Source organism: Heteronotia binoei, chromosome 7 (genome assembly GCF_032191835.1).
Source record: "Heteronotia binoei isolate CCM8104 ecotype False Entrance Well chromosome 7, APGP_CSIRO_Hbin_v1, whole genome shotgun sequence".
In the NCBI taxonomy this organism is placed as follows: Eukaryota; Metazoa; Chordata; class Lepidosauria; order Squamata; family Gekkonidae; genus Heteronotia; species Heteronotia binoei.
The window spans coordinates 43,531,391-43,544,795 of NC_083229.1; positions in this window are offsets into that span (position 1 = coordinate 43,531,391).

The following is a 13,405-nucleotide window of genomic DNA, read 5'->3' on the forward strand; positions in this document are numbered from 1 at the left end:
TCACGGCAGACTTTTTACGGTGTGGTTTGCCATTGCCTTCCCCAGTCATCTACACTTTTCCCCCAGCGAGCTGGGTACTCATTTTACCGATGTTGGAAGGACGGAAGGCTGAATCAACCTGGAGTCGACTACCTAAACCAGCTTCCGCTGGGATTGAACTCAGGTCGTGAGCAGAGGGCTCTGACTGCAGTACTGCAGCTTTACCACTCTGCGCCAGTCTGAGCATAGCTAGGACTTCCCATTCTTCAAGACTGAAGTAAATTTGCTTAACAACTCAGCCAGCACATTGAAAGCTGCTACAGAAATTGGCAGCCTGGAGATCATTTTCCCCAGTTGTTGTATGTCACCCTGACAGCTAGCCTGACTGAATAAATGACCAGCCTGATAAAGAAACCTCCTCCAGAGAGGAAAATGAAAACTCAGCTGAGATAAAGCCCATCAGTCTTCAAGCACAGAAGATGCAGGCTCTTGACAACACACTGACTGTAGCCAATCCGCCTCCTCCAGCTGCAACTAATTTTCTAGCATCCAGACCAGACATGGAAGGAGAGGCTGGGCCCACTGCTCTTCCAACAGCACCGGTGTGGAGATAGGACCTGAGAACCCATCATAGTGAGTATCTGATGACTCACAGACACCTGTCACCAGATGAAGCAGGAGATGAGTACTTGCAGGGATATGTGCCAGAATTAGCAGTGGCTAGCAGCCCAGGGAGAGCCAGCTATAAATCCAGGCAAGGGGAAGCTGCTAATTATGGATGCAACTTGTACCATGGCTGCATAACCACCGACCCTATAGATTGGAACCTCTGTTGCTCTGAACATAGACTGGACCCTGGCCAACCTGACTTCTGGACCCCTGAACCTTGGACTGCCTGATGATTCCGCTTCTGGAATCCTGAACCTTTCTCTTGACCACTCTCCTGCCTGAACCCTTGCTTTGAGTGACTACTCGGTGCTCACTGCCTGCTTGTCCCATGGATCTTTCACCTGCTGCCAGCACCAGACTCACTGGGGTCAGTACACCAATAGTCTAGCCTTTCTCTCTTCCCTTCCTTCCACCCAGCTCAGCCACATTGTGCAAAGCAGAAGTTAGAGTGTTGCGTAGGTTTACCAGATGCCCTCTTTTTAGAGGACACATCCTCTTTTTCTGATGTCCTTCTTTTGGGCTCTTTTTTTAAAAAAAAATGATTAAATGTCCTCTTTTTGTGTTGAGGGGCTGAGCCTGTTTTGCCCTATAGTCTCCCAGTGAACAGGGCCGGGCCATCCATTAGGCAAACTAGACATCTGCCTAGAGTGCCAGCAGGGCAGGGAAATTCAGCTCTCCCTCCCCATGCCCTAGGCAAATCCCTCATTTGACTAAGCGCTTCACTCCCCAGCCTCCTCCTCCCTCCCTTCTCCACACCATTTCAATGTGGGAAGGAAGAAAAAAGATAAATGACAATATAATATTATAGTGCTTTAACACTATGATGCTATAGCAATTACTGAATTTTTTTTTTAAGAATAAGCTTTCAAAAAAGCCTACTGGTGATGTGGCATGAAAAAATACTGTAAAAATTGTACCCATGAAAGGCTGATGGCAGGAAAGTTGCAGTAATGTGTATGGAATCTTTGCAGCACAGCACAATGCAAACCATTCTTTCTAGATAGTGTATTAATTTGTTTGGACTGTGTTTGGGAAGGATTGTACTGAGGATGGGAAACCTTGGAAACAGAACAGTTACAAAAATCTCCAAAAATCACTCCAATGTGAGGAGGAATAGGGACGTCCATGTTAAATCAAGATTTGATGAGGAGATAAGTCCCACCTTCCTGGCTCCCTCCCGGCTCCCCCCTCCCAACTACCAGGGACTGTCAAGGGTGGAGCCATCCCCCAGGGCCTGGAGAGGGGGCTGCTGGGAAGGAGGAGGAGGCAATATGGCTACTGTTGTTTTTTTATTAGGTGAAAAATTATTTGGTGCAAACTTTATTTTTGGGGGGAGCTGTGCTTTTGTACAGGAGGGGTTTTGGAAAGTGTGCTTTTGTACGTTGTGGGGAAAATGCTTGGGTGCTTTGAAAACTGTATTTGAAAAGGACTGAAATAACAAATTCCTGGAGATTCTCCTGGTCTCTCCTGGAGAATGTTTTGCCAGGAGTTCTCTCTTCCTGCAAGTCCCAGGGCTTTCCTCACAAGGAACAGTGCCCTTTTTAAAAAGCAAAGCAGCTGCATGTTTTTTTCTGTGATAGAGTTCTCTTTTTGCAAGGAACAGACACCATTTATTTTTAAAGCCTGCACAAAAGCTGAGAGAGACAGCTTTTACCAAGAGAAATCCCCCACCCCCTTCCCACTGCCAGCCACAGTCAGCAAACTTTAATCATGCAAGCTCACGTTTCCCTCACACAAGCAGCCCCGAAGACTGCGAAGCCCAAGAGCAAAAAGTTTTCAGCATGCAAACAGAGTTTTAAGCAATAAAACAAAGTTTAACCATTCTAAACATGCTAAGACAGAGAGAGAGAGGAAAATGATTTTAGCATACAGTGTTTCAAGTCCCTTTAGAACAGAAGTCCCTTCTGTTAGAACAGAGGGAGAAAGAGACAGAGAGACATCCCCATTGCCCCTACAGCCAGCCATAGATTGCTAGAGTCATTTTAAAATACAGACACAGACACACAGTTTCCTTCAGAGCTTTAGCACATCCCAGGAAAAAAGCCCCTTCAGCTTCCTAAAGCAGCAGACCTACTTCCCTGAAAGAGAGAGAGCCCCAGAGAAAGACACACACACACACAGAATGCAATTGCTTACTAACCACAGCTTTTAAAAAGCAAAAATGGCTTTTAAAACACAGCCACATTTTTTCCTCCTTGAGATGTGTATTGGAAGGCAGGCAGTGAGCTACTGACTAACAGAGTCAGTTGAACAGCAAATGCCAGCTGAGGATGGGACTAGACAAGCGGGGCTCCAATCAACAGCTTGCCAGACAGAATTTACCCTGGCTGGAAAGATGGTTCTAGCCATTCAGGAAGTAGGAAATCACATGGTCCTTTTCAGCCAATGGCAGCTACATCCTTCAGCCAGCATTTCTAATGCTGAAGAGGAATCCTCCCCCTCTCCCTTCATTTGCTGCTGTCTCTGACTTGTTAAAATAAAAAGCACACAAACTTTATAAATAATAATAAGACAATGGATTTGTATTCTGCCCAACACACAGCTCACAGTCTCCTATAGCGTCCTCCCATACAACAAACATTCTGTGAGGCAGGTGGGTGTGAGAGAACTCTTTTAAAAGCAGTGCTTTCAAGGACAAGCTCTGTGATAGCCACGACAGCCCTGACAGGTAGGCTTAGGGGGAGGAGTTGGGGAATCAAACCAAAAATGGGCTCTGAATGAAACAATTAAAAAAACACACGTTTCACAATTTTAAAAGTTTGCATAGTGGCTGCTAGGGTGCTTTTTAAAAATAAAAATTAAAGTCTGCATAGAGCTGTGTGGAAAACAGAGCAGGCACAGGGCCGTCTTGGACTGCATAGATAAGAATGGGGGGGGGGGGGCAACCACGAGGCTAAAAGGGGGCTTTCAGACAGTTGCATTTTAAACAAGCCTGCAGTTTTCCAGGATTTCTGTGCAACAAAATTTCAGCATGGATCCCCCAAAGCAGCAGCTCTTTAAGGTGGGTGTCATGCCCATGTTTCAAAATTTTAAATGCAAATGGGTGCCAGATTTCTTTTATTTCTCAGTCCACTTATATTTTCTGTCTACAGAAAATCACATTGTCTATGCCACAGGACCATTCCTGCTCTCTGCAGAAGACCTATACGTCGCTGAGAATGAGAGTATGTGCAATGTTGCCATCTTCCAGGCAGAATCAGGAGATCTCCAGTTTTCCTGGAGAAAAAGGGTAGACTTTATGGCATAGGGTTTTTTGATGAGTTCAAAGGATTAATTTCCTTTCTTTTAACAGTTGAAATGCCAATTTCAGTAGACAGTGCCAGTACCCAGCACGTGGCTTCTATACCTGGCACAGCTGACCAGCAAGTGACTGTCTGGCCTATTCCAGAACCAGCTGTGAAACATGGTAAGATTCTTAAACAGTTTGGCCATTGTGGGGGTAAAGCCTCATAGGTTATTTTTAACACAATTGTGGCACTTTTATGCAGAGGTGTTTTTTTTTTTTAAATGAGGAGAATGGGACAAGCAGGGACCTCTAGGCAGACCCTGGAGATCTCCAGTTTCTCTGGAGAAAAAGGGTAGACTCTATCGCTTTGGGTTCAAAGGATTAATTTCCTTTCTTTTTAACAGTGGAAATGTCAATTTCAGGGTGTAGTGGCAGTCCCCAGCAATTGGCTTCTATTGTGACAGCCTGGTCTGTTCCAGAACCAGCTGTGGAACCTGGTAAGATTTTTAAAAGTTCTTAAACATTTTGGCCATGTTTTGGGTAAATAGCCAATTTTTAACACAATTCTTGTACTTTTATGTTCTTGTGTGTCTGGTGCAACCTAAGGAGTCAGCCAAAATGCAGGGGGCAAAAATGCAGGAGAGGAATAAATTAATTTTAGTTAAGAACAGATATGCTGGATGAGGCCTGCATTCTATGTCACATAGTGGGGCCAGGATACTGGCTCCAGAGCAAACTCCACATGTTTCTACAATCCCCTTTTGAAGCCTGCCACCACCTCCTGCAGCAGTGAATTCCACAGGTCATTGACTTCTTGTGAGAATGGGAAAAAAGTACGTCTTTCTACATCCTGCCACCCCCAGGCTGCGTTTATCCAAGTTATAAAGTCTTTTTTTCATGGTGTGATGACTAGGCATCTGGGGCATGCGAGTTTCAACACAATAAATAAGACCTTGGCTATCCTAACAGGGGAGATACATATTTCGATTGTAAGATATGCGAACAAGCTAAGTCTAAAGCCTATCCTGTAGCAAAAAGGAGTAACAGGCTCTCTGAGAGGCCATTGCAGTTAATACACGCAGATGTTATTGGCCCCTACCCCCCTAGCATGTCTAAAAATAAGTTTGCCTTAATACTGGTCGACGATAAAAGTCGTTTTGCATGGGTATATGCTATGAAAAATAAATCTGAGGTGTTTACCACATTTAAATACTGGGCAAACAGAGTGCAAAAGCATCTGAATTGCAAAATTGGTGCTTTGCAAACCGACATTGGGGCGGGGGGGGGGGATTTATTGGACATCAGTTCAAGTCCTGGCTGAGTGAACAGGGGATTGAGCATAGAATTGCAAATGTGTCAGCACCAGCTGAAAATGGGGTGGCTGAACGAAAAGGGGGCATACTTCAAACTATGCTCCATGCTATGCTCAAGGATAGTGACCTGAAAATCACATACTGGTGTGAGGCACTAAAAACCTCATGCTTTGTTGTAAACAGACTATGGACACAGGCCATAAATGAGATACCCTATAAAGTGTTATATGGTAAAAATCCAAGTCTAGAGTTCTTGAGAATTTTTGGCACAAAAGCCTAGGTCAACATACTGGTGAATAAAAGGAGAAAGGGTGGAGCCAGAGCTAAGAAATTATTATTTCTGAGCTACCAGAACAGTATGAAATCTTATAGGTTTGCAGACAAGCATAACATGCTAAGCTTTAGTAGCTCTGCATCGTTTTGTGAGGATCAAAATTGGCAAAGGGTTCATGCGAATGAAATGCCTACAACTGCAGTGTTACCTCTATCTCAGCAGGTTGAGGAGGGGAGTGTAACTATAAAGCAAGAAGCATCCTCACCAAGAGCAAGACAGAGGTCACAGTCCTCTGAAAGTTCAGAGAGTGCAAAACAGGAAATAAGAGTGTCTAGCAGAGTCAATAAAGGCGTGCCTCCAGAGAGGAACGGGTTTAGTACGGCTATAAACTATGTGTATTCTAAAGAGCCACAAAACTATGAAGAAGTGCTAGCTTTAGACCGTGAGGAACAGGATGGTTGGCTGAGTGCAATGCAGAAAGAATCTGACTCACTGAAAGAAAACAATGTATTCACACCTGCGGTTCTACCAGTGGGTAAAACAGTCATCAGCTGTAAGTGGCTGTATAAACTGAAACGACTGACTGATGGGTCTTTACAGAAAAAGGCGAGGCTGGTAGCTAGAGGGTTTACAAAGCTAGAGGGCAGAGATTTTGACGAAAGTTTTGCACCTACTGTAAGAATTGAAACACTGAAAGCAACGCTGTGTAAAGCAGGTGTGAGTGGCATGACAGTACATCATTTTGATGTTACAACCGCATATTTAAATGCCACCATAAAGGAGGAATTATATCTACAGCCAATTCCTGGGTTCCTTAATACAAATGATTTGCCTGTCCTAAAAATAAACAGAGCCTTGTATGGTCTTAGGCAGTCAGCAAATGAATGGAACAAATGTTTAAGTAAAGCACTGGAGAGTATAGGATTTAATCAAAGTGTGGCTGACCTTTGTTTATTCAGTCATGAAGTATATGGACAAGAATGTTACATTTTATTCCATGTAGATAATTTGTGTTTCCTATGTAAAAGCAATAAGCAACTTGAGTGGTTTGTGAAAGAAGCTCAAGCTCTGTTTAAAATCAAACACTTGGGGGAGATACAGCACTATCTCGGCATGGAGATTATTAAGAGTGCAGAAGGCCATTACCAATTAAGCCAGGAAGAGAAAATTCAAAAGCTCTTAAAAAATGTATGGGATGTCTGAGTCAAAGGTCGTGCAGAGACCTATGACAACTGGTTATATAAAAGAAGAGGATGATACTGTTCTAGAAAATAAACAAATGTATCAGTCCTTAGTGGGATCACTATTATATTTGGCATGCTGGACCAGACCCGATATTTGTATGGCCATACATCTGCTAAGTCAAAAATGTGCAGAGCCAAGGCAAGGGGACTGGATTGCAGCCAAACGGGTCCTTAGGTACCTGAAAGGTACAGCAGGACACAAATTAATGAGCACTGACAGTGAACAAGTGCTAATGGCTGACAGTGATGCAAGTTGGGGGGAAAGACCAGACGGGAGGTCTACCTCTGGAAGTGCAATATTCATGTATGGTGCACTAATTAGTTGGAAAGCGCTGAAACAAACGCATATTTCAATGAGTAGCTGTGAAGCAGAATACTCTGCAATAAGTGATACTATCATCCAAATTGAATGGTTAAGACAGCTAATGAGGGATCTGGGAATACAAGTTCCAACACCGGTGGAGGTGTATTGTGATAGCACGGCTGCTCAGCATCTAGCAGTTGACAGTGGAATAAAAAGCAGGAGTAAGCACATAAATATCCATTACCAAAATGTTAGAGAAGCTGTAAATAAATCTTGTGGTAATGTGGCAGATGTATTTACAAAGAATGTAGCAGTGGACAGATTCTTAAAGCTGAGAGAAATGTTGAAGCTAGTGGTCTGAGACATGAGGAGGGGTGTCAGAGTATACAGTCATCAGACCACAGCTAGAGCTGCAATGATCTACATGACAGTAGATGATCTAACTGACAGTGGACAGCTGGCAGTCCTCCAGATTGCATCAGCTAGGATGATGTAAGGGGAAAGAGTATAATGACTCAGCACTAAGCTGATTGGATAATGAACTGTGCTGAACTGTATAAATGTAATGTAGCCCAGTGCTACATGTGGTGGATGGATGGTGGTTGTATATGCGGAGCACTTTGTTAGTCTGTGTAAATATCTGTAAATAAATAGTGTATATAGTTTGCCTAACCGCAGCTGTGTGCAGACTTTATTCCTTCAAGTCTCAAGCGACCACACACTAAACACCAACAATAAACAGTCACACAGAGGAGGGTGACTATGTTCAATTGAGGCTTGAGGGAGGAGGACTACAAAATCCCATATTTTCATTTTAAAAAAGAAAAAATCCGCTAATTGCTTCTGAGTTTCTGGACTTTGTAGTTATTATGCTCCAAAGTAACAGGGAGGTTCTGAACAATGATACTCTGTGTTTAATCGTGACCATATCCAAATCTCCCAGGGGTGGTGCACATCAGAAAATGTCTAAAACCACCATGAAAAAGTCTATTCCTTACAGTTTAATCATTGAAAAAAAGAGGCGCTTTCTGGTAGATTATACCTATTATGACAACAACCTCTGTTTTGCGGCGGGGCTCATGGGTGTTATGAAAAGAGGAGAAAGTCCTACTGATGCAGAAGTCTTAGAGGCCACTAAGAAATTACACGCTGATCAGAAACAAGTGGGTCTCAATGACATATCAGTTGTTGAGGAGCATTTAAAAGTGAACATCCGGGTGGTGCTGTGTTCAGAGAATGGGTGGAACATATTTAAAACACAGTCCCTGAAATATCCTGAGACCCATTTTATGCTTTTGTATCAAGATCATTATCTCGGCGTATTGAATGTTAAGTCTTTTACAGGATCTAGGGGTTTTTACAGGAATTGGCACACCCTGTACAATCATAAGCACAATTGTTCTTTATTTTGCAGAATGTGTGGAACCTCTGAATGTAAAAACATCAGCGGTACCCCTCAGAAATGTCCCAACTGCTATTTCTACTGTAGCAAAGAATTTTGCTTAAAACTACACGGGAAGCTGGCAGCCAAGGATGAAATTCCCTGTCCCTCCAGGGTTTGATGTAAAAAATGCTAGTCTTATGTCAACATGAACCACCAATATAGAGTGCAGGAAGAGGGTCTGCAGACAATGTTGTGGGGCGCTGGAGGAAGGTGAAGATTTTCATGACATGTGTTACTTAGAGCCTCTGAAAGAGCCACCTGTTTCAGCAAAGTACATATTTTATGATTTTGAATGTACTCAAGATGGTGGAGAGCATAAGCCCAACTATGTTTTTGCTAAAGCTTTTGACCAAGACAAAGAATAGCACATAGCCGGTCAAAGTTGGGAATTTAAGGGTGAAACGTGTGTGTATGAGTTTGTGAAGACAATTACTTCCATGAAGCAGTTTAGAGAAACGACGTTTATTATTCATAACTCCAAGGCCTACAATTCTTTATCGTTAAGCAGCTGATTGAAGAGAGGATGGATCCCAAGCTAGTTGCCATAGGGGGAAAGCTGATGTGTGTGAGTATAAAAACCCTGGACATAAAGTTCATCGACTCTCTGAACCACCTCCCCATGGCCCTCTTTAAGCTACCGAAAGCGCTAGGATTTTCCCAGAGTAAAGGGTATTTTCCTCATTTTTTCAACACTGAGGAAAATCAGGCTTATGTGGGACCTTTACCAGAGCCCAAATACTATGGGGTAGACCAGATGATGCCCAAAGAAAGGGAAGATTTCTTAAAATGGCATGAGGAAAACTGCTTTAATATCCTTGATCTCCAAAAAGAACCAGCTTTTTATTGCCAGCAAGATGTGAACATTTTGGAACAAGCTTGCACTTTATACCGTTCTGAGATTATGAACATGACATCTCAGGACACTCTCTCCATAGATCCCCTATAATATCTTACGCTAGCGGGGGTCTGTTTAGCCATGTACAGGTTTAATTTTCTGCAGCCTCTCTCTGTGGCCATTCCCCCTCCTGATGGTTATGACAGGCAAACCAAGAGGTTTTCATCTTCTTCAATTCAGTGGCTCTGCTACTTAGAGCACTCTGAAAAGATCCATATTCACCATGCACTGAAGGGGGGTGAGTTTAAGGTGGGGAAGTATTCCCTAGATGGGTATGCAGTGGTGGATGGTAAAAGAACAGCCTTCAAATTTATCGGTTGCTTCTGGCATGACTGCACCCAATGCTATGATCCTTTCAAAATCAACAGGGCAACTGGGAAACCATTTCAATACCTTTACTCCACCACCAGGCAGAGGAGTAATGACCTTAAAAGAATGGGGTTTGAAGTCAGGAGCATCTGGGAACATGAGTGGAATCACCTAAAAAACACAGATGAGTCTGTGAAAACCTTTCTTAAATTAGCTCAGTTTCCTGAGCCTCTGGTTCCTAGAGATGCCCTGTTTGGGGGGCGCACTAACACCATTACCCTCTACTACAAAGTGGAGGAAGGGGAGGAGATCCACTACTACGATTTCACCAGCCTGTACCCCTTTGTGAATGCTAGGAAAACATACCCTCTAGGCCACTCCGAGATCATCCAGAATAATTTTGCGCCTCTGACAGAATATTTTAGATTGGCTAACATCAAAGTCTATCCCCCGAGAGGACTTTTCTACCCAGTGTTGCCTTCCAAAGTGGATGGGAAACTGTTTTTTACATTGTGCAGGACCTGTGCCGAAACAAAACAGCAGGAAACCTGCACCCATACCGATGAGGAGAGGTCTCTAGTGGGCACGTGGGTTACAGCAGAATTGCAGAGGGCGGTGGACAGAGGTTATCCAATTGTGAAAATCTTCAAGGTCTGGCATTTCAAGAACAAATCCAATCAGTTGTTTGTGAAATACATTAAAAGACATTTTAGACAGAAACAGGAATCTTCAGGATACCCTGACTGGTGTGTGACAGAGGCTAATAAAGAGCAATACATTGCAGATTTTTATAAAGGGGGGGGGGTTTCCTTCTCCGCCCGAGCATGTACACCCCCACTCGCAAAGCGTCAGATCGCTAAACTGTTTCTCAATTCTCTGTGGAGTAAATTTGAAATCCAGGGAGAGCATAACCAGCCTGAGAATGGTAATAACTTCTAAACATTGCGGGGTCCTCATAATCTTTCACAATCACCATTTTTTCCACGGTCGTAAGTGCAACCTTACGATGACCTTGCCGTAATGGAATGACACGTGTTGGTTCTGTGCAGATCGTTTCAATATGCTGCTTGTTGACGGGAATGTGGTGGGGCTCATCATAGATGACTGTGATAAAATCGTGAGTTTTCCCTCTTATTGGGACACAGTGCAGAAGGGGCGCTGCAGTGTCCCCTACCAGCTGGTGTTCTATGATATCCATATATAGGTACAGAGAATTAAATCCTTTGGTAATATCCGTGGCATGGTGAATGTTTTTGAGTGGGGTGTTAAGGGGCGTCCCCAGCAGCAGCGCTACTTGGTCACGCATAATGAAGTGTGTAACATTCAGGCTGACAAATCTAGTTTTCCCTGATGTTTGGTCATAAAGGAAACGCACATCGAGTGGTGTATCGGGATGTTTCCGTACAGCTGTGTGCATGGTATCTAATATATGGCAAACGTCTTCATAATAACCATGCTTCACTTGGAATTCATTTCTAGTAGTCTTGGTGCAGATTTGGAAATCTGAGGCTTACTGATAGTGTACCAGGTGTAGGGGTACTGAATTTCCACCAACCCCACTTCCCCTTCAAATCCAAAGGTTTAAACAAGCACACTGTGAAAGCTGAACTGGTATTTTCAGGAAATAGGTCCTTAGAAGCGTTGTAAAACCCATCATCATCCATCCCGTCCACTAATGTCTTCAGCGGGAACCCAGCTGTTAAATTTGGGTGGCCACCCCCTCCACTTCACTAAGAACTGCTTCTGTTTCTTGTTTGTTCGGGTTTTTATAATTTTCTCTATTTTGTATGTTCTGTCTTTCCAGCGAGTCACTTTTTGCAACGCCTCTGGATAAAACCCTCCCAGGATCGGTTCACCATCAAAATCTGCCAGGTGGTGCATGGGCCTCTTGCCCCTTCCGCCCACCTTTTCTATAATAAAGATTTCTTTGGTGAAATTCTGTTCATAACCTTTCTCAAAAGTTCCCTTTGTTCTAGAAACCCTCACACGGTCCCCTTTTCTAAATAAAACTCTTGTTTCTTTTTTGGGGGGGCCCCAGGACTGCACCGTACACCCGTCTCCACACAGTAAGCATGTTAGAGGGCTTGACATCAACAGGCCGTGCCTGAATAGTTTTGTGATAGCTGTGGTTATAGCTCTTGACCAGGTCCTGCAACACATCCATATACTTAAAAGTGTTATTGGCGGTAAAAATACCTCCACATCTTGGTCTTTAAAGTTCTGTTAAATCTCTCCACCACAGAGGCCTTAACTTCATTGTTGGTGACAAAATGGTGAACTCTATGCTGTTTTAACAGGGCAGCCATTTTTTTTCAGAAACTCTTTGCCCCTGTCCATTTGTAGCTTTTGAGGGACCCTCTCTGACCCCCTAAAAATGCTTTTAAAAGCGGATGCCACCTCTGCCCCTCCTTTACTTTTAGAGGCACAGCCCATGTGTATTTAGACAGGATGTCTATCACCGTTAGAATGTATTTGTAGCCCCTGTTGTACTTGGAATACTCCTTCATATCAACGAGGTCCCCTTGCCATTGTTCATCAAAATCACCCACAATTACCTTGTTTCTTTTGAAATGCACCCTGGCCGGTTTATGCAGGGCATAAGCATCTTGATCATTCAGCCACTCTTTCACCTCTCTTCTGCTCAAACTGTGCCCCCTCTTAGAGGCGGCCTGAAAGAGAGCTTCGATGCCCCCAAAGCTTCCAGCCTCTCCAGGGGTATAATAAATCTCATTTAAAATATCCCAGGTGTGAGCTATGACACTTTGGTCTCTTTTGCTACAATGAGAGTATTTTTATTAGAATGTCAATATACAGATAACAGAGAAACCCCCCCCCCCCCTTCACTCTGGCTTTTTCTGGTTTTCATCCTCTGACTCCTTTGCCTGCACAGACTGTATTTCTTCATGACCTTTCACGACCGTGGGCCCATCTGTCTCCACAGGGATCATTTTTTCACCAACTGCTTCTTCTATGCACAGAACCCAACAGCAATAGAAGAGCTGAACACTTTCCTCTTTCATTTTTACCGGGGGCTGCAGATTCATTGGCACACTTAAATGTTTCTGGGACACTCCTGAGAAGACCAGGTGCACCTAGGTCTATCTTGCAGGGTCTGACCCCAAAGATTTTTTTTACTGAATTTTAAAAACATGCTGTTTTTCATTAAGCCCCACACAACTGTGAGTTTTCAGGTTTGGGGATACCCCCCAGCACCCTAAAAACAATACCACAAGGTTCTTCTCCCCCTGAGCCTACCTGCCAGGGTTGTTGTGGCTATCATAGAGCTTGTCCTTGAAAGGACTGCTTTTAGGAGAGCTCTCTCACACCCACCTGCCTCACAGAGTGTTTGTTGTGGGGGAAGACACTATGGGAGACTGTGAGCCACTCTTAGACTCTGTGTGGTGGGCACAATATAAATCCATTGTCTTATTATTGTTTATAAAGTTTGTGTGCTTTTTATTTTAACAAGTCAGAGACAGCAGCAAACAAAGGGGGTGGGGTTCTATGCAAGAAAAATGCAGGCTGAAGGGTAGCTCCCATAGGGTGAAAAGGATCATGTGATTCCCTGCTTTCTGATTGGCTAAAGCTTCTTTCCAGTTGTTAGATGTGAGTAAAGTCCGTCTGGTAAGCAACTCTGATTGGCCCCTGGCTTCATAGTCACCTCCATGGCTGTAGCGGGGTGTTCAACTTACTCTGTTAGAGTCAGTAGCTCCCTGCCTGCCTGGGATATGCATTGCTCAAAGGAAAT